Source organism: Argiope bruennichi, chromosome 8, assembly GCF_947563725.1.
Source record: "Argiope bruennichi chromosome 8, qqArgBrue1.1, whole genome shotgun sequence".
In the NCBI taxonomy this organism is placed as follows: domain Eukaryota; kingdom Metazoa; phylum Arthropoda; class Arachnida; order Araneae; family Araneidae; genus Argiope; species Argiope bruennichi.
In genome coordinates this window covers 24,604,180-24,626,269 of record NC_079158.1, presented here as the reverse complement: position 1 = coordinate 24,626,269, position 22,090 = coordinate 24,604,180, and the positions used below count along the sequence as shown (strand labels likewise).

Below are 22,090 nucleotides of genomic sequence, written 5' to 3'. Positions count from 1 at the left end.
GTGCCCCCCCACCTCCTACTTTTAAAGATAAAGACATTCTTGTCGACCGTAGAGCATGGTTGGTTGAATGCTTTTGTGAGTTAGGCTTTGTTGTCGCCGCATTTAAATGGTAGCCATTTGAAATAAACCTTGGAAAAATGGCGTGTTTTACGATGTGAAGAAATGGCTATAATCGTTGGAGGTAATCTTGGGTGCAGTGGACTGTTTTTGTTAAGAACAATGAACGAGCTTCGCAAAAAATTTGGAAAATTGAATTTTTATTTCTTGGGATATATAGATATTCGTACAAATAATTCAATTTTTATTAATAATATCGGTTTTATTTATCAATTTGTTAATTTTTTTGTCTGTAAAGTGTAAGAGTGAAATTATTGTATTAGCCAAAACAAACGACATTGATATTTTGATCAATATCCATGCTTTAAACTTAATCCAGTAGGGGAAAAAAACTTTATTGAAATTCAGTTTGTGATTGAACTTAGTAGCTTCTAAATAAAATAAGCTAGATTAATGCGATTTTGTATGTGGTCATTACACCAAGATTATATGTCTACGTTCAGATTTAAGATGGAATCTAAGTAGAAAATAATCATATCTTTTTCCATTTGCGCATTAACCGAGATAATTAAAAAGAATAATAATTGGATATCTTATTGTGTGTGAATGTAATCCATGATATAGAGCTAGCTATATGAATGAAAGTTAGTATGTAATTTTTAAACCAAAATTGTAAATCTATATCAAATTGTGGCCTTGTAGGTCAATGTGACCTATATTGTATTCGTTAAATGCAATGTTATTTTTTTCTGTCAATGTCGATAGTTTTTACAGACTTTTGTCCATTCTATAATGTGTTTTGCCATTTAGTTTACTATTTTCCTTCAGTTTCCATTTGCATTGCTCATGAGGTGACTTACTAATTTATTTTGTTTAGATTTGGGTAGAAATATATATTTTTTAAATCTAATTGTTTTTTTATTATAAACTATTTACTTATAAACAATGAATGGGAACAAATATGATACATCTTTTCCATTCAAAACAATAAGTCGAAGTTGCAACTAATACAGAACATTTGATCATTAATTTTATTTACTCTTAATCGCCATGGATTAATTTTATTCGAGAAAAACTTACTTATTTTGACAACAGATGGCGACTCAGAAGTTGAGATTTAAGAATTGTCATCGATGGAGGATGGAAATGAGCGGAGATACGATTTACGTTACAGGTGGTGGGGTTCTTACATTTGGCAACGTTATCGCTCTACAAAGATTTCTACATTTGCCTCAAGTAGAAACAACTCCAGAATTCATTGATCGGGTATCGATTAAAATGTATATTGTTTCAGGAGGAAAATGCTATTGGATTCCTCACACTACACTTGATTTTGTTTTCATGTGACGTCATTTTATGATTCGTCATTCCTTTTAGGTTAGAGTGTACTTGCAAAAGTATTATATAATATGCCGGACGCGAGTTAAACGGAACTTCCTAGCAGGGCTTGAGTATTAATTAGGCGAAGTTGGCAATTGATCTACAACTTAAAAGGTTCTCGATATATATATATATATATTTTGCTATATTTTGGAAGTTATTTTTGTGTTTTTATTTATCATTTTTTGTGTGCAGGAAAAGGAGAACAATTACTTATTTAGCTGCATTTATTGAATTTGTAGAAATAAATTTATAATATTTTCAGTAATCTAATAAATAATAATATCTTTTTAAAAAGATTTATGCGAATTTTGCTTGAGCTCTTTTTTTAGGCATATCTTGAAGTTTGGAAACTTGTTCCGACGTCGGGTATTACATAACAGTCGTTATCTCATTATCTGGATTTCCAACCATTGTGAAAACGTTTGGCTTCTGATAGTAGATAATTGAAAAGTATAAAGCATTTAATTTAATGATAATAGAAGAAGTTTTTCAGATAAAAAATAAATAAACGAACTTCACCTGAGTATAAAGAATCTTTATAAAAAGAAGCAAAGGCCAGGTTAGAATAAGGCTTAGTTCAGCTAATAACAATTCAAGCGGGAAGCTGTGAACGGCTTTATCATCAGTAAATGGCATGATATATATTTTTATCCGTCTTAAAGGCTGTAAAAAGTCGTATCTCTTTGTCGCAAAATCTAAATTGAATACTAATATTCTTATCTAATCTTAAATCTAAATTTCATATCCAAATATACCAATTTAATCTAAATTGAATACTAATATTCTTATCTAATCTTAAATCTAAATTTCATATCCAAATATACCAATTTAATACTAATATCTTAGTTTAATTCGTATCTAAAGTTAACATTTAAAAAATGGTTTTTGATGTCAGTTACATCATCGAAATTTCGAGTTTTAACTTTTTTGTTGTTAACAGTAAAGTTCATCAAAAAAGTATTCAGGCATTTGTAATCAATAAAAGAACAATTCAAGGAAACAATAACATTCGATTTGGAAAAAGGTCCTCTTTGGAAATAGCACTCCCCCAAGGGACTATGTACAAATTTATATTAGCATAAAATTCAAAATTTTCCATAATAATTCGTATTTTTTTGTCTTTTAATTAATTTTGCCTGATAAGAAATTCCCAGATTTAAAATTTTAAATAAATCTGTAAAATAGGTTATACAAAAAAAAGATTTATGGGATGATTAAATATTCTCAAACGTAGCAAATAGGTCATTATATTAATATTTTCCTTTATTGAAATTTTCATTTCTGTCATTAATGTAGTAACTTTTCACACACACAAGAAAAGGCTTTTTTTTTAATGTATCTGTATTAGCAATGAAACAATACTAAATAAGAATTTAAAATCCGTGTTATTATAGCATTTTAAATGCAAATAAATAATTGACAAATAGTTTTTTCGAAGCATATTATTTTAAATAATATGCTTTAAATAATATGCTAATAACTGAAAAATGAAAATCAGATAATTATTTTCTAAATCATTCCTTTACAATTTAAACATAAATAACTTTTATGCTGTTGATTTGCATGTTTAAGAATTTTTTATATTTAATCTGGCTTGACTATAAAGCGTATTAAATAAAAAAATATAGTTAAGGAAATGTTTATAAATTTTTGTTTCATTTTTAAAAGGTACTTTGTGAAAGTCTAGTATCACTGTATTGCCCATGGATAAGAAGTTGCTTTTTTGATTGATTTTTGTTCACTGATGTTCTTTATGTATTCATATATTAGACGCCATATAAATTTCATATTTGTTATAGAATTTTGCCACTGCTTTTTTAATTAATTAAAGAACTCGCAAATCATTTCTACAATTGTAATCGTCTCCCTTTTATCCCAAAGGAAACTTTGCTTTAAACGCATTTTAATAGGAACTGCTACATATAGCGATTCCCCCCCCCTCTTAATATTTATTTTAAAAAAGAAAAAGAAAAAAAAATGTAATCTAAAGAACACTGACAGACATGTTTTGTGTTGTTCCATTTTATCGATTTTTTTTTTTTTTTTTTTTTAAATTCCTGTCAGAGAATCCTTTTGCAAAAATAAGATGCCTCAAGGGAAAAAAAAAAGTGAAAGTTATGTTGTTCTGAAAACTTTTGGTTATTGCTGTATATCTTAAAAACTGTTTGGCGATAATAGATAAAATTTGGAATAATGATGTTTTAGGTCTTATAGCTTCGTATCGTATCAATTTTTTTTATACATTTCTGTTTAAAATTTTTTAACTCGTGCATTTAAAAATTACTTAAAAATATAAAATAAGTTCTCATATTTTTAGAAATGTTCAACTTTTGTTTTTTTATTAAGTATTTTAATGCATAATAAGACTTATTTTCAAAGATTCAAAGAGAGATTCAGATTTGAGAAAAAGGGAACTTTCATTTAACATTAGAAATTCAATTTTCAATCACTCATTAAAAATTTATTCAAAATTGCAAAATGCTATATGCTTTAATCTGAAGAATTTGGATATATATTAGAAATAGGGTATTGCTATTTTGAAAAAATTGATTTTGTGCCAACCTAATTATGGAGCTGACCCTTTACACGGAGAAATATTTTAAATGCAATATTGTACAAAGAATATATTTCTATTGCTACAGGTAATGACAATTTGAAATACCTATCAAAATAATAAAGACAAATGTCCAGATACTTTTTTGGCAGACTCTACATGTTAGTATATAAAAAAGAACAAATTGTTAAATGTTTTTTTTTCAATTGTAATTTAAAATATCTGTCTAAAAATTATTTTTCTATTTGGCATAAAATTCCTTTTGTCCCATCTTTTGAAAATTAACCACTCATCATGAGATATTATTTGACTAAACTGCAGTATCTGTTTATATCACCCGCTTACTGCTTTATAAATACCACACATATGATGAAAAAACAGGCATCTTAATGAATGAGTGCTAATGTCAGAATTGCGTGAATTTTAATTAAGAACAAAACTAGAAGTGGAAAAATCAAATAGGGTTAAAAATCAAACTTTTGGTGGGAAATTTCTAGCATTTATTTACTCGTATAAATATCCATCTGAGTTCCTGTCTATGCATCACTTTACCTTAGAAATGCCGTGAGTTGTGAATTTCTCATATATAATGCATTTCCGTTTATTAGGGAGTCGTTTTGAAAGGTAATCGAAGGAGTGGTATTGCGTTAGGCAGCTGCATTTGATGCAGGTGGTTAATATTCATATCCACATGTAAGTGCAATTGTCTAGGTATATTTGCCACCTGTTGCTGGACGCGACAAAGGGCGTAAATGATATGCTATGCATTTTCAGCTTTATTTTGTGTACGTTAATGTTTAGCTATATGTAGACTTGCAAAATGGAGAAACTTGCACTTGAAATTCTAAGGCATTCGCATAGTATTATACATCTTGTAGCACTGTTGGTGGAGTTCCGATTATTTTCAAAGAAATGTGGTTCACTGTAAATAAATTACAGTTTTAAAGTATCATTAAAGTTAATTGTTCAATATTGTATTTTCTCGCTATTTTTTTTAATAATCGTTTTCGTAAACATGTTCGCTTATACGAAAATGATTACATAAACGATTATATAATTTATTTGAGATTTATGTTTGAAATAGGGGGAAAAAGACTCAAGATTTTTTTGTTTGTTTTTATCTCGTAATTTTTTTTATTTTATTCGTCATTACTTATATTATTGCCGCGTAATTTCTTTTAACAAATTTAAATCATTATAAAAAATTTGTCTGTTATTAAGTTCTTCTATTATTTTGAAAGAATTAATTAGAATAATATAATTTAAAACATAATCACATTTTTTTTTAAGAAAATTGTTCTGCCTGTTCTTTTAGAATAATAATTATATTAAAAAAATACTTATTGAAACATTCGAGAAAAATGTTACGTTTGACAAAAAGAAAAAATAAATCACCATTTTGCTTCGTTTTTTTATTCTGGTAATTTTTTATTTTACGTAACATTACTTAAAATATTTCTGTGGAATTTCTTTTAACAAATTTAAATCGTTATGAAAAAATTCATCTTGTATTAAAAGTTTCCTTTTTTCCGTCAAATATATATATATATAATCACAGATTAAAAAAAATAATTGTTTTGTTGTCATTTGTTTAGAACAATAAAAAAGAATATATACTTAAAAAATTGAAAATTATAAAGTTTTTCGATTATATTTCCTTTATAAACAAGAATTTTAAAACATTTTCAAAAGCATTTAATATTTTTAGATACTCAAATAGCTCTTTAAAAAACATGTTTCTTTGCAGTAGGTGGAAATAACTTTAGTTGGTTTTTAAAATGGCCTGTTTTCACTTTACATTTTTATGAAAAGTATGCTTCTGATTTCTCGCAGTAAAAAAAGTCATTTGAAATATTACTATTACCTTATTAAACTTTAATTACGCTTAAAAAATTTTTTTTTTGCATTTATTTTGTACATCTCTAGTTCTTATTTGTTAGCTATTGCGGAAATTTTTTTCTGCAATTTATCTACAACGCCATGTATCATTATTAATTTTTTTATGTGATTATGTTTAGTGATATTTTTTTTTATGTGATTGTAGATGTGAGCATGTTTCATAGAAGATTAGAAATAATTCTTTTGAGCATGTTAGTAATTATTAGTGAGGTTTATCTATTAAAGTCTGCAGCACATTACGTTTTTTCTTTAAAAAAAATCATAATGATACATCTATATACGTATATTACTTCTTATGCATTTCGGTCGGCAATATCGAATCATTTCGCGAGATATCAAGACTAATAAAAAATTAATAGAAAATAATTAAAAGTGAAAGGAAACATTCATTAAGTTACATTAAGATTGTTAAGGGAAGATATCATACAGAAGTATAGAACGTGTTTGATGTATCAGCCGTGATGTTGAAAATATAGATTATTGTTGTGTGCCGAATAGATTCTTTTTATTTCTCTGTTCCTTGCGAAATTATTTTTTCTATACACCATTAATTTCTTTATCGTTACTATTTCATATTCATACTATCACGAAGTTGCAGGCTTGATCTGTGTCCTTAAAGCTATCTTGATGACATTTGTGATAAATAAATTACCCAGAAAATAATAATAAAAACAATTCATTTGAATTTCAAAATGCGTGACATTGAATGTAAATAATTTTCATTAATAAAATGCATTCCCTTGAATAATATGTTTTGCAAAATCAGTCGTTCGGAGTTGAGTACTTTTAAAGCTGATTTGACGGTTAATCTCTTTATGCTTTCTTGAAAGATTTGTCTGATAGGATCGACTGTATATGCATACGTCAGTTATATTGAAAGAAAATGCTGACAAGAAGTGTGTTATATATATATTATATAAAAGAATGGAAGAATTGAAAATTTCAAAAAAAAAATTGCGTGTCAATTATTTTTTATAATATTTTATAACTCTTTATTAACTTAATGTATTTTGGAGTTAATCACTTTTAAAGCACCCTAAAAGTATATTGATTTTAATTGCAATGGAAATAAATGATATCTTAAATTCTTATCTAATCTTTTTCTTCATTTCCGATATAAATGTAATTGCCGGAAAATATTTCATATCTTTACGAAAACATTAATGGATTTCAGTTCAAATAATGCTTTAATACCCATTACGAGTTTATTGCGTGAAGCAAGAAAATAAAGCATTTAAAACGTCCTCTTAATTAACTCTCCAGCAAAACTTAAAGCGGTTCAATCAGCGCTGCAATTCTGCAAAAGCGGAAAACCCATTCCCTAAATTCGAGAATGTGCTGTTGCCACCGCATGGAAATTAAATGTTGAAAACGGAACAAGGCTTAGATAATTAACATTTCGCTTTATGGCAGCTTGCATTGCTCAGACGATTTTTCTTTTTCGTTTATCGTGGAAATGACTTTTTTCTTTTTAACTCATCACAAAAACTTTTTGTTTCCTTCTTCTGTGAGAAGGGAATGTAGAGAAAGGGGGGGGGGAGGTCTTGGAGATAATAAAAAGAATTGTTTTTGTTGTGAATTCGGGAATTCGTAAATGATTTATTCCAATTCCTACTTTTAGAAGTTCGTGTTCGATCCATGAAGGTAATGTGTTATTTTATTGCCTCCTCTTCGAATTGTTTGAGGTTCCAATGACGGTAACTTCAGTCATAAAAGCAGAATTTAAAAACCAACTCCTATAAAATAGTACTTTTACAATGATTGCATTTAATATTTGACATGCGCAATGAAAGCAGATAGTGTTAGGAAATGAATTAAAATTGGTTCTGTAAGTGTTACATTAATGTATTAAGAAGTTTATTTGTTGAAAGATTTGATGATTGCGATAAAATGAATTTTGTACCAAATTTCTAATCTGTAAAACCCTGAATAGACTATACTTCAATGGTCTGTTCATTGACGTGGCTGATATTTGTTTATTTTAATTAATTTTCCTTGAGTTTTTTTCTTTTATTGCGTTAACGCATTAATGGGTTAATTTGAACCCCGCCAGTCTAAGACTCTCCGTCTACATGACGTCTGGTGCACGTATAAATCTGTTGTAGCCACAAAGTTCTCCAAGTCGAGACAATACCAGTGGATCAGAGGTAATCTTTATTTGATTCAGGCCTAAATTTAAGATCTGTGGATGAGTGAATGATATGTACGAATGAAGTCCGTCCCTTGGAAAGGGCTATGACGTTGAAGTAGCTAAGACGTACTCTTGGCCCTAGATGACGCTACTGAAACAAGAGGCGCTAAAACTCGGCTTAAAATCACTGACTTCGTCAGAACGCTTGCCTAAGACAAGTGCCATAAGCAACAACAACAACGTATTGATTTTGGAATATCTTACAGTAGTGAATGAATTTTTATTGTGTAGAAAAAACTTCTAAATTTACTTCGAAAATAAAGGTAAAAAAATATTAGTGTTTATTTTTTTTCTTCTAAATTCTATATTTGGAGGAATAATTCGCCTTGAATATTTTGTGTGTATTTTGGGAGATTTTTTTAAGGATATGATATTAAATCATGTATATTGCAAAAAATATGCATGCACTGGTAGGAAAATAAAAAAATAAAAAAAAAAAAAAAATCCTAATCGTAGGAAGTGTACCGAAATGGCGTTATGTCTCAATAAATAGTTGTGCGGGACATATGGTCAGCAGGTGTTTAATTGTTTACGGAGTCATTGCCGCGAATTTGACACTATTTCCGTGTGTGTGTGTGGGGGGGGGGCTCACCTCCTGTTTCTGCAGTAAAATGATCGAAACCAAATACCTTTGCTCCCGAAGGAAAAAATATAGACTCTCTCGTAACCTTTTTACACGGTCTCGTTCAAACTTGTGAGCTGCTGATGTTGCTTTCTTGGTTATTTTGAAGGCATTTTGATGTTATTCTAACTCTTAACACCCAATCCGGAAGATAAATAGCGCTTGCGCTGTTTACATCTTCATATTTCTTTAAAAGAATAAATGTTTTTGAATTTGCTAGCATTTGATTGCCTTATCAATTGTATTTTTAAATTATTTTATGTTTATATAGATAAAATTTGGAGTGGATTTTTCACTTATTTATTAATATATTGGATTTATTTTTTTATTTTAATGTAATTAACTTTTGTTTCCGTACAAGAGGCTCCATCTGGTAATGAATTTGAGAAAAATATTGATTACACGATTCTGTGATACTTATAATTTTGAATTATAAAATATATCAAAGAATAATATTAATAATAATAAAAAAATGTAATAAAAATCAAATTTTTTTAACTCATGCTTTTATTGTCTTGCTTAAAATTAAAAAGTAAGTTTTTTAATTAAAAAAACATGAAGTCCAAAACAAAATTATAAAAGAGTGAGACGACGAAAATAATGTTATTGCGAAATTAACGCACAATAAATATCTTAATTATTTAAGTTTACGCACATTTTAAAAAAATTAAAAATAAATTTTAAATATGATTAAAATCTCTGTTTGTTTACAATATTTACTAAGCGACTTTAGAATTATACCTTGATGTATAAAACGTTCTTAAAAACATTCCATTTCCTCCCCTTCTTTATTATAAAGTTGTGACGGTCACAAATAAAATCCCAAAAATTCTTCAATATTTTTCGAACTATATATTTTATATTCGAATATTATTGATTTTAATTTATTCGATTTCCAGTGAATATGTCTCTGGCAATTTATTATATCGTATTTTTGCTTATATTTCTCGATCCTGGAAAACTAGCATCCTTTATATTAAATTCCAATATCTAGCTTACTGAATGAAGACCGATGCAATTATCGAAGTTAATGGAATTCTGGCATTATTTTTTTGGAACTTTCGTTGACTCCTGCTTCTACACAAAATTCAATTTCCTTCACTTTAAATCCATTTAATTCTTCTTCGAAATGTCATTCTATTTACCTTGAACTATGCTATTTCGGAACTTCACGTGACGTGAAGTTCTGCAACGAAAACGTTAGCAGCAGAAGAGCACTCTTCCGATACTGATGTATTGATTGGTTCCTTGCCCTCTGTTTTCCTAATTAAATAAGCTTTAAAGGAAATGGAGACTTTCTGTCTATAACCGCACACATCTGTCTGTTTCTTTTTGCTTCGACAGCGGGGTCAATATTTTTGTCGATAGTGACAGACGTTCGCATTAAAAGACATCTAGAATTTTTTTTTCCCCCTCTGTTTTTTGGTTTGCTTGTTGTATTGCTTTTTAACGGTCGATGCCTCGTCCCAGCCCGAATTTGATAGTTTTTTTCGTTTCCAAATGCAGTTTGGACTATCCAATATAAAAATCACTGTACTGTATTGGGATTCTTTGATAGGATAAACTTGGCTAGTCAGGAAAAAAGATAGAGCCAGTTGCAGAGATGATTCGCAGGGATCTTTTAAAAAAAATCATACAGTAATATTAGGGTGTTCCATAAGTTTTTTTCCCCTTTATCTAATATGTAATGAATGCACAATATTTACTGTTTAAGATATTATTTATTTTGTTATACAAGATTCCTTTTGCTCCTTCTTCCGTCTCTGAGGAAGCCTCATTATGCCTTCTTTCCAAAATTCTCATGTTTTAGATAAGAAATAATCCTCGAAGTGCGCCTTTATTTTACTGATGGATTTAAACCACTTATCGCGATGAGAATTTTTTAAGGACAAAAAGAAATAATAATCAGATGGAGCGAGATCTGGAGAGCACGCAGGATGAGGTAAAACATCCCAATGAAACTGTAAGAGTCTCTCTCTTACGACTAACGCAATATGTCGTCTCGCGTTGTCATTATCAAAAACAACGCCTCATCGGTTCATTCATTCTGACCGTTTTTTTGCTGTGGCAGTTTTTAATTTGATCCAGTTGATGACAGTATTTCGTAGAATTTATTGTTTCACTTTGAGGAAGGAGCTCGTAGAAAATTAAGCCTTTCTAATCCCACCAAATGGACAAAAGAACTTTTTTGGCGTGTTGTCCCGGTTTTGCGACAGTTGAAGGCTTATTGTCTTTATACCAAGTGCATTTTCTATGCACATTTTCATACAAAATCTAAGTTTTCGTCTCCAGTGACAAGCCTCTTTAAAACCGCGATGAGAAAGAATCTTTTGGGACACTAATATAATAGTTTATATCATTTTGCTAATTGCTAGAAATAAGTGAACATGACAAACAGTTGAATTATTTTTATGAAATTAACATTTTGGTGGTAAGAATAAACGTTTAATAAATAATAAAAAAAAAAAAACCGAAATTAATTGCTTCATAAATTTATAAAATACCACTTGATATGCAGATTACTAAAATAAAGTTATAATATAGGTTTCATTGGTAATGTTTACTAGGAAATTCACTGATAATATTATAATGCAGTACTTTTGTCAAATTCGGATCCAACAAATAAAATGTTTAAGGAAATAGATGTTCTTGTCTAATACTTGATAACGAGTAATTTTTTTAATTATTATCAATCTTAATAAATATTTACCTGCAGATGCATTGAAATTAGATAGTAATTGAAACAAAATTTCGTTACAATTCAAAGATGTTATTTTAAATACGTATTGCGAAATTGTGATCCTACAAAGCAAAACTCGATGCCAACGATTATTTTGTTAAATAAATAATGCGTTACTCTTATTACATACATGTAAAATTCGTTAAATAAATTGCCATTGTTTAAGTATTGTTATCATAAAGTGGTATTGAAATCTTTGCAATATTTTAGAAAATCGTTTTCAATCAGGTTGTGAACATATTACTCTAATTATATTAAACTTTTGTAATAAAATGACTCGCCAGACTCGCAAATCTATTTCCAGAATTTTTGAAATTTAAATATGTTCTTAATTAGCATTTATTTTAAAAGATTAAAATTATTTGAATTTGCTTCAGTATCCCGCATATTCTTTGCACTCTTACCGGGAAGAGGATGACTATAAATTCCCAAAGTAAAATGTATTATTGTTGGAGTTTATTAAGAGTTTTTAAAATAATTCACAGTTTGTAGATATTTAACAAAATTATGTTTCATACCGAAATAAATTTCAAGTCTCTTCTTTAAAAAAGGAATGTGAAGGCACGTTCGATCAAAACTAAAATTATGTCATCGGCGTTAGTTTTTTGCAAGCCCAACATGGAAATTCGCAAGTGCCCAGACTTGAAGTCTGAAACCCAGAATTTGCATGATATTATTTAAATTTGTACCGTTTAGAATTAAAAAAAAAGCAAAAGTTTTTATATTTTACAAAATCGGTCAGTGAAGCGTGGTCCTCAGAAATGTAGGGCTTTGTGTACTCGTTCACAACCCCGTCGAGGCGGTTCTTAGTAGTGGTGTCTCAGTTTCGGAATTAAAGATTCCTATTGAACATTTATAGTGTTAGTTGTTCATACAAACGTTAAATCTGCATTCTTGTGTCTAGTATTATCATATTGTTGTGTCATAGTATTATGCCGAAAGGAATATCAGCTGTGGTGCTGTTTTCGGCATTCAACTCCAGTTCAAAATCCATCCTCGTTCATTTCAAAACTTTGAGATTCCAGATTTTATCCTCACACTGTCAGGAAATTAGATAAAACTGAAAAACTAACTTTGAAGATTCGAAAAGATGAAAAGAAAGATTAAAAAAAAAAAGGGGGGGGGGCATCTTCTGGAACATGGTTGCACAAGCAGGTGTTACTCAAAAAGAAAAGAAAAAAAAAATATGTGCAAGAGACTAAAATAAAAATTAGATGATAACGGTTAATCATCTATCTATCTCTCTATAAATAGAAAGCGCCAACCTACGGCGCAGAAATAGTTCTTATTATATATTATCGAATGGCAACAGTCAAATGTAAACAAATGATTATATGAACGTTTCATACTGTTTCAATAAATATTTTTTACAGTTGCACTTAATTAAACGCTTCACTCATGAATGAAACCGAAAATTATTATTAGAAATGCTTTAGATAAAAACACGTTAGAAAAAAAAATCAAGAAATAAACTATAAATACAATTTAATTTAGAGCGAAAACAGACTTAACCATTTTCAGATTGTTATCGCTATGACTGACCTGTGAAATTCATGATCATAACTTACAAAATAATAATTGCACAATAGTGGTTTTTGCATCATCTTAAAACTAAAAAAAAATGTTTTAATCATATCTATTTTCTATTTTTGTATAATGTTTTCTTTATTTTTATTAAATTTTTATATGTAATACACAATCTACAACAATTACTTTTTAATGTTATAAAATCTAAACACATTTATCTAAGAATTCGATCGTGTGCTTTTAACAGTTAAATAAAATTAAAAAAAAAAAATTTCTTTGGACATTCACTCCGAAGTAGGATTTTCATCCGTTTTAATTTTGTATTTTAACTTGTACTTATTAATTTGCATGCATTATACTTTGTTTCGACTTATCCATTTAAATCACGTTATATGGTTTATCAAATTACACGGTGAATGTTTTTTTTTTTTTAAGTGTGCATTCCAAATGAATATTAATATTCTAAAAAATCAGTATTGCGGGCGCACAATCTGGTCTCCACAAGCAGCTGGTCTCAGATTAACTTGAATCTGTAAAATATAACTTAAGTAGAGGGCATTTAGCAAGGGATTTCAACCCAGGATCATTGTATGTTTTCTGTGCATGCTAAAACGTAGCTGACCTTCGATACCAGACAGAGGCGTGCATTTGATGAAGGGAAGAAAAGTCTGAAACTGAGAGTGAGTCGTTGTGAAATAATGGGATTTTAATACAGGCCGATTATGTTCAATTCAGAACATTGCTCATTATTGATATTTCTTCAATCGTGTGTTATGACGCAGTCAGATTGATCCATGTCCTACTTTTTAACGAAATAGGGTCGTTTAATATAAAACGCAATTCTTAAGTCATATATGCGATTCTTATCCCACCAACTCATCAGAGTCCAACTATACTTCATAACACCCTTCCAAAAAAAACATTTCTTAATGTAAAAAAAGTATTAAAAAATATTTATTGGTGAATTGTCAGTGTGTTTGAATTTATTTATGTATTTTATTATGTTATTTAACATGTGTTTATGTTTGAATTTATATCTGCATTTCTTTCTTTTTTTTTTTAAATTCCTAATGAACTGATTTTTTTCTTTTAGGTAAGTGAAATTTTTAACAAATTTATTGCTGCTATTGCGTAAGACTTTTGGTAAGTCATTTTTTTTATATCTTTTTTAAAGGATATTCCATCCAAGTGGATGTGTCTTTATTAAGGAGATTGTGTCTCCATAACTAGCGCTTTCTAAGCAAATAATTAAATACGAAATTAAATATGTCGATCTCATAATTCAAGAGTTGAGATATTATCATTGACGAATTTAATAGACAATATGATAAAAATCTACTAGATATATCATTTTATATTGTTAAATGGATGTGAGTGTGACGGCATAAAATTTAAAATTCACTTTTATACACCAATAAACTAAGTCATATTTAATAATTTATTATATTTAAACGAAAAATTTTATAAGTCTTGAAAGTTGTTTTCTGAAGTGTGTGTCTGTATTTAACATTGCCACACGTGAAAAACTCGTGTGAAATAATTCATAGACGATTTGGCCTTACTTAGCATTCTGTTTTACAATTAAATCGTTCTTAGCATTCATTCTACATGATGATTCGATCATTTTTAGCATTCCATTTAGTGATTAGATCGTTCTTAGCAATCTGCGTACTGCCAAGCGTACAGTAACGCCTTGTAAAAAGAGAATGGCACTACTGCAATTTATTGTAATAACCGCATGATTTTTCATTTATATATTAGCTTTGTTACTTCATAGTATTTATGTCAGAAAATCTTTACTTAAAGAAATATGAAATCAATTCTAGTTGACAAAAGCTACTGGAAGTTTTATTTTTCTGTCAGAGCGATTTTTGGTTCTTTACTCTAATTATTTATTGAAAATCTCATTACGTTTGATACGTTTATTATTTTACGTAGGATTTCGTTTTAAATGTTCAACGCTTTTTTTAAATTAATTTCGATTTTGCGTTTAAAAAAAAAGATGTAAAGGAAAATACGATGTATTTGGAAATTTTGCCCGAAATTTATTACGCCTCGTCCTTTTTTTATTATCATATTTTATTCTTTGTATCAAAATATTGTTTCTTACAAAATGAAAGGTAAATTCTATTATGCAAGATAAAGGTCTACATAAATGTAAAATTGATTTTTTTTACAATTTACAGATACATTTATTCTCAGAAAGAACAAAATGCTACTGTGATTATTAACTTTAGTTTGCCGAGATATGTTTAATTTCTCCATTAATATTTTTTTAAAATTATCTTTAAGGAAATAATTTATTCACATTTTTATCTGGGAGAAGGACATTTTTAATAAAATAAAATTCATTAAATAGTTATAGCTTTTAAAATTAACTTAATTATATATATAAGTTGAAAAATATTATAATTTTTTTTTCTATGCAACTCTCCCGCATTATGCGAATTTTAATTTTGGAATTGTATTTTTAATATACGAATTAAAAAGGCAGTTGATTTCCATTCCAATTATGAAATTGCAATTTTTTTCAAAATCTAGAAAACGTATTGAATAAACGTTTTAGATAAATAGATAAGAAAAAAAAAAAAAAAAGGCTCAAGTCAGTGATTTAGCAGATTTCACCAAAGAGAATTTCCTTTAGTATACCTTCAAATTTCCGTAATATGTTAGATTCAGATTTCAGACTGTGGGGATTTTTTTAAAAATCAGTATTCTAGTTTATAGTATAAATGCCTTGAGCACCTATTCTTGTAATAACTGTAAAAAAAATAAGTAAGGAATATTATTTAAGTAAAAAAGTAAGAAAATTACCTTCCAAATGAACATAGAATATCTATTTAAAAATAGGCTCCTAGGTTTTCTAATACGTATTGATTCCAAGGGAAAATTTACATTACTTATACCGTAATCGTTCCAAACAAACACAGTATGTTATAAACGAATATTTTATTTTATAATAATGTATTTTATGTAAATGTTATCGCCTTTTTCGACCATCTCGTTCGCCCTCTAATTTATTAGCCCATAAACAATAAAATTATTAGACTGATTAATTTAAAATTTGCATTTTGTTTAAAATTATTATTAATTTTATCGTTGGTCTCTTTTGTATTAAAAATTCGAAACAAGTCAAGTGAATGATTGAAAAGCAGACGCTGCACGAAGATCTCATTAACCTCATTCGTTTTTGAACTTCACATCCGTATTAGCTGACCTTATTAAGAGCTCCAGAAAAGGAAGCTGCTTCTCTTTCTGTTTGTGAATAATTCTCAGCGGGGATGTCATAGGTGCTCTAATCACACCTGTGAAGGATTGGCACCCGGCCAGTGCGCCCCGACACGTTTCTGCAACAGATGGGATGTTCACCCTCCTCTGGTCACCATTTGTCTCTTCTGATCTCCCGTAAGAAATTTCCAATAACAGAACGAGTGATGCAGCCAACGGTTCGTTATTCTGCGGGGGCGGGGGTTTTATCAGTAAAAAAGAGCTAAGTCAATCGAGGATGCCGAGATTCTCCTAGTTATTATTATTATTAATAATAATAGATAAAGGGATTAAATATAATGGCACATTTATCATTTTACCCTAAGTGTGATAATCCGTACATAATAATTGCCAATTAACACCTGTTGTATAATAATATCTTTCGGATATGTACGGCTAGTGATAAAGGAACACAGTTACGAATGTATTATTCAATGACTTGTGATAATAGACGGTTAGTTATTTACCAAGTATTGTGGACAAGGATGCAAATTCATTCTGAAAATTATTAAATAATTTTGCTCATTTGCATACGAAGTATTAATATATATATATATATATATATATATATATATATATATATATATGAAATCGAACTCGTGATTTTAATGAATTTCCATGTTTCAGACTATCCGAAGTGCGATAAATGCCTTACTAGGATTATACCTGTCTCTCTGTTTGAGTTCTATAATTCATAAGTGCTTTAAGCCAGAAAAATAATATTTGACTTGCAATTTCAACACATATTTGTATTATTCAATTTCAACACACATTGGTAGATTTCTGTCGATTTCTAAACAAAATCTGTGCGCAAGAATTTTGTCTAACTGTCTGTTCGAGTACAAGTGAAGACGATTGCTACAAAATTTAAACATATACAATTTGCTTTACTGTTTTAGCATCTAAAGTGCAGATCCAAATTAAATTTTAAATTAAAACTGACAGCGGATCAACCGTCTATCGCAGTGTTTCTCAAAGTGTGGTATGCGTACCCCCAGGGGTACAATAAGAGTTTGATGAGGGTACAACTGAGGCGAAAGTCAACCCCCGGAAGTTCTGAATAGATTGTTTGAACTTAGACATGAAATTCAGTGTTTTCTTAATGATAGATTTGAGTTGAGAAATTGTTTACATGATTGGAAATGGCTTTGTCAACTAGCATATTTAGCAGATATATTCTCTGTTTTAAATTGCACCAACTTATCGTTACAAGGAAAAGAAATTTCATTGTTTCATGTTCAAGATAAAGTGAACGCTGCCATCGCAAAACTAAATTTATGGCAAAAGAGAGTTGGTAGTGGAGAAGTAGACTCGTTTCCCTCTCTTCATGAGTTAATAACAAGTTCGACTACTAAAATCGATGCTGATACTCTGAAATGCATAACACAGCATTTGGAGAGTTTGCAAGTGGGCTTGAAAAACTATTTCCCTGATTTAAACAAAAATATTGAATGGATAAGAGATCCGTTTAACATTGACAAAAAACATCCATGCCAGAAGATTTGACGCATGCAATAGAAGAGCAATTATTGGAATTGGCTTCAGACGGATTTTTGAAAATTAAACATTGGGAGAGTACCTTAACATCATTCTGGTTACAAATGCAGCATGTGTATCCGGTCTTAACAGAAAAAGTTCTGAAATACATCTTTCCTTTTCCGACTTCATATTTATGTGAAGTGGCTTTTTCAGCATTTGTTGAAATTAAGGCGAAAGAAAGGAACAGACTATTGGACGTGGAACCGCATCTGAGATTAAAATTAACAAGCAGGGAACCAAATGATGACGATCTGTCATCTCAGCACAAACAATTTCATCCTTCTCATTGATCCAAATAAATGTTACTTACAATATAACCTTTATTTATATTTTATTATGAATAATTTTATTTCTCTTTTCTCATTATTTTGTGTATGTCACAAAAAAAGAAAGAATTAATATATTTTTGATTGCTATTAAAATACATTCATTTTTTTTTAATCTGACGAGGGTATTCAGTGTTACAAAAATTATAGAAGGGGTACACGTATGCCAAAAGTTTGGGAAACACTGGTCTATCGGATTGTACATTCGCATGCATGTAATCACGATAAAGGAAAAACACAGCAACTTAGATCAATTAAAATTTATATTATATTTAAATTGCAGTTCTGTGTCAAGTTTTGATTTCAAGTTGTAGGGCTCGGAAAATTAAGATGAGTACTCCTAGTATCCAGAACCTAACTCAGGGTCCACAATTTTTATGCAGGGGAGAGGACTAGTAAGTAGTATATAAGAAAGTTCCGGGAGACCACTTTCACCCCCCTCCCCGCAATATTGATATTGAATATTAAATTATTCGCGATTCGCTTTCATCCTTCTTTGCGAGCTGTTTACTATATCTAGAGTGAACTCTCTAAGAAAATACCAAAAAAATCTGCTGACTGACCATTCCAGGTAAGCTGGTGAATGAGTCCCATTTATATCCTTTCTCGCTTCGGAGCTAGGTGCAGTTAAGATGTACATTTTATCAGCTCATTTAAGATAGTTAAGTTTGAATTCTTTGCTGTGTTCGTCAGCAGTTTAGAGATCTACTCAGTTTTGATTGGGATTGAGATATATAATTTCGTGATTGATATTTTTAATCCATTTAATCCAGAAGGACAATCCTGACTAATAAAAATAACTGTCCTAGTTGAGTATAGCTGTATGCTTCTTGTGTACTGTTCTTGTGTTCAGCCGACCACCCCATCACCACTGAACGAGGTAGTATCGACAGGATTTGTTGTGACCGATGTAAAGCTCTATGCTGCACGCGTTTCGTTTTTAAAAAATCCCTTTTGGGGAAAATGCATTGGGAATATTTCTTATCATTCAAAAAGTATTAAAACGTATTGAAAAGAAGATATAAATAAGAAGGCGGAAGAATTTTCGTGCAGATTTCATCTTCTATTTTAATGTTTTTGCGAAAATGTTCTGGGATGTTACCCGAGCGTTCTCCCTGCCTTCTTTAAGCTCTTGTCGTAAATTATAATGCCTGCTATCACATTCATTGGAGCAATATTCAATGTTGCGAATCTGAGACCATTAAGATTTGCTTTAACCTCAGACCATTAAGATTTTTTTTTTTATTTCTGATTATTTGGTCTTTTTACTTTGCCAAAGTTCGATGTTGATTTTTTTCACGCTTAATGGGATTTAATTAATACATTTCAAATCATTATAGTTGAGAAAATATAATCTTGTAAAAAGCTTAAGTACTTCTTTTTGTTAAAATGTGGAAAACGATTCGTAGGAAATTTTTTAAATCGCGTGATATCTAAAATTAAAACTTGAGTGTTTTTGTATTAATTGCCATTTTAACCGCATTTTCTTCTCTTTTTTTTTTTTGAGCTACCGCCTTATTTAATGTTCACCAGTAATGCTATTTGACCCGAGCAAAGTTTGGAAATTCTCCTACACTCGAGAATCTCATCTCTTGCGTCAATATTTGATTTTTACTCACTTCCCACCCTCTGGCGAATACTCCTCCCCCGATAAAGAGGACTGTCCATAACCTTCTCCAACTTATTCGTCATTTAAAGGGCTCCAGGAGCCGTAGGTATTTAAAGAAGTCCGAAAATAAACACTTCAATATTTTTGATCTCTTTATCTTATATGAAAAAAGTGACCTTTCCTCTCTCCCCAACGATTGTGACGCAGCCACCTTGGCGAATTTTCGTGTGTTTTATTTTGCAGCAACCCTTGAGAAGGACTGAGCCGGATTGCAATGAAACCCCTTCTTCCCCGTCATTATGTTTCTCTCCACTCTGTCCGACAACACTTTTGACCTTTCCCCCTCTTCGCTTGTGTTACTTTGTTAGGTAAACAAAACCAATTTGTGTTGATTTTTGTCATCACACTAACTTTTTCCACGATGTTGGCGAGCAGAAGAATTTTGTCGCCAGGTTGAAGGGGGTAAAAAAAAAAAGAAAGTCGCCTGAGTGTTGGACTTCTCTGCATGGATGTTCCTATGCGGGCGAAGGCGGGCATTGCCCTGTTCTGGGACCACCTTGGTGGATATTTTGAATACAAACAAGTCTCATTTTTTTCTTTATTCGTTTTTTCCACCTAACGCGATGGCAATAGCGGTACCGGTTCGCGTCTGAAAAACTGAAAACTTGAATTAGAACACTTCATTTCGTGTTTTCTGTTTGAAGGTAAGGACAATGTAAATATTGTGGGACGTTTCAATTGTGTGCGATTGGATTTAATGCGGACCCTGTTTCGAATAAGTGGATGGTCATTTTGTTCCATATCTCCTTCCTGTAACTCATCCAGACATCTTTAAAGGATTGAATAACTGTTCTGACTTTTCGTCGTGCTTTTATCTCTAATGTTTCTTGTTGACGTTAAAAGACGATGGAGATATTTATTTTCTGATACGTTTCAAAGGTAAGCTCGATTTGTTTTTGCTTATTTAAAAAGTTTATTGTGTTTTTGACAAGTGCTTTTATTAATGACAAGTGAGAATGGATTACTCTATTTAAAAATCACGTTTCTGTTTCGAAACTATAAATGATGGATTTTGAAATTTTAAACGTGTACGAAAAGTTATTCCGACTTGGGATTTTCCCAGAAATCACATTACTTTAATTGAAAATTAATTTTTAGATTGCTCATACTACATTATATGTACAATTCATCAGAAATGTGTAATTAGTAAAGCATCCATGATTGTCATAAGCTCGTCATCCTATTGAAAAAAAAGTTTTATGAAATTCAATTTGTTAAATTTTATTAGTCTAAAAGGATTAACTGCTTATATGGTGATTAGATGAATTGTATTAAGTGAATAATTATGCATCGATTTACTTTTCCGAGTTTAAGGGGTTAAATGTTATATTATAATGACAAAATATGATTTTAAACTAGCAATCTATAATAGAGGAATTAATGTGCTCAAATTTCTGTTTCATGATTTAAGTAAAAGTTACGCCATAGGCCTCTTTCCTCATTCTTGTTAAATGAAGCATTTTGAAGTATTTATAAAAAATGTGTAAAATGGTAACTCAAGGTTATATTAAGATATATTAATCTCTTAATACGTGATTCACTGAGCAGTTAGTTTTTGTTTGAAAAGCAGTACCCTCTTCCCCCCCCCCCTCCTGCTGCGATATGCTAATAATATGGGTACATTTGTAAAACGCAAGCAAATAAAAGTATTAACTGCCGACAAATTATAGAAACTAAACTTGACATTTTGTTTAATTAATGTATCTGCATTATTTTCTTCAATTTATTTTACTGTGGCGAAAGAAATTTTATGTAATAATTCACAAGAGGTAGGCGTTGTGTTTATACGCCAAATGTTTGTCTATAATTGTTAGTTAATATTTAATTTTATCCTAATGAGAAATGGTTTGATGCTGCAAAAAGTAATATTGAAAAGCTGATTTCGTGGTGTTTCTTGTTGAAAAATTTATTATCGAATGTTTATTGATTCATAAAAAATGTGGTTAAAACATTACACTATTGAAATTTATCGATGAAATTTTGCAAATCCTTAAATTTATAACACGTATTGATTTAATTATTTTTGATTTAATGTTTATACTAAATTATATCATTTTCGTATGTATAATAACATTTTTCACTTTTTGATAATGTTGATAATATTCTCTTTATAAGTATTTGTAAAATTCCGATAGTGTAAACATTCCACAATAACTTATCATGTGATTATAAAGAATGCTTCAAACCATATCTGTTTTTTTAGTTTGACATTTGCTTTTTAACTGTCTCTTCCCTCATTTTGTACCGAGAAAAATGCATGTATTGTTTGAAGAGAAATTATAACGTTATTTTTGATTTTAATAAATAAGGAATATA

At 29.8% G+C, this 22,090-nt stretch overlaps 1 protein-coding gene across 6 annotated transcripts in view; it reads left to right on the top strand.

Annotated features, from left to right (window-relative positions):
- LOC129981555 (PH and SEC7 domain-containing protein-like) overlaps positions 1–22,090 on the top strand; it is a 136,924-nt gene that overhangs the window by 17,692 nt on the left and 97,142 nt on the right. For 5 of the 6 annotated variants that reach the window (XM_056092436.1, XM_056092434.1, XM_056092435.1 and 2 more), the window contains exon 1: positions 20,033–20,653. The exons of the other annotated variant lie outside the window; for it this stretch is intronic. The gene's annotated coding sequence lies outside the window, so the exon portion shown is untranslated. Of the gene's footprint in view, positions 1–20,032; positions 20,654–22,090 lie in introns of those variants that run through there. 6 annotated transcript variants of the gene reach the window in all.